This window comes from Podarcis bocagei (genome assembly GCF_964188305.1).
Source record: "Podarcis bocagei genome assembly, chromosome: 1".
Classification (NCBI taxonomy): Eukaryota; Metazoa; Chordata; class Lepidosauria; order Squamata; family Lacertidae; genus Podarcis; species Podarcis bocagei.
The window spans coordinates 89,237,799-89,238,376 of NC_138125.1; positions in this window are offsets into that span (position 1 = coordinate 89,237,799).

Sequence of the window (578 nt, forward strand, 5' to 3'; positions counted from 1 at the left end):
TCTTCACGATTTTCTGATACAAACATGGAGCCCAGGCGCGGTTTCAAGCTACCCCTTAAAAGGGCAATGGCTGCGGGCCGCCCGGGATAGCCAGCGGCGGCGGCCTCCGGAGCGACCCCTCTTGGCCACCATCCGAGGGGAGGGGAGGGATTTTGTCCCCCTCCGGTCCTGGGGAGGTGGGAGGGATCCGTTTGATCCGAGTTAGAGATCGACCCGGATCGGACCACAAAGCCGCTTTCATCCTGGTGTTTCGTCTGTTTCCGTTTTGCAAGGCGACGCTCGCGGGCCCCGCCACCGGGATTAGTCGTCGTAGTAAAAACCGCTGATTTCTCCAAGGATCTTTCCCTGCCCTCGTCGCTGTGACGCCGCCACCTCTGCGCCTCTGTAAAGAGACCCGCCGCCTTCCTCCTGAGAGGGGGTTGTTTTAATGAAAGAGACACTGGATGGATACCATCGGTCCAGTTGCAAGCACAAACCCCTTGCCCCGTATAGAGCAGGGTTACTCTGGACCAGATGCACCAGAGAGAGATGCAATTGTGAAGTGATGCAGCCATTTCCTCTTTGCTCACTCCTGCTCA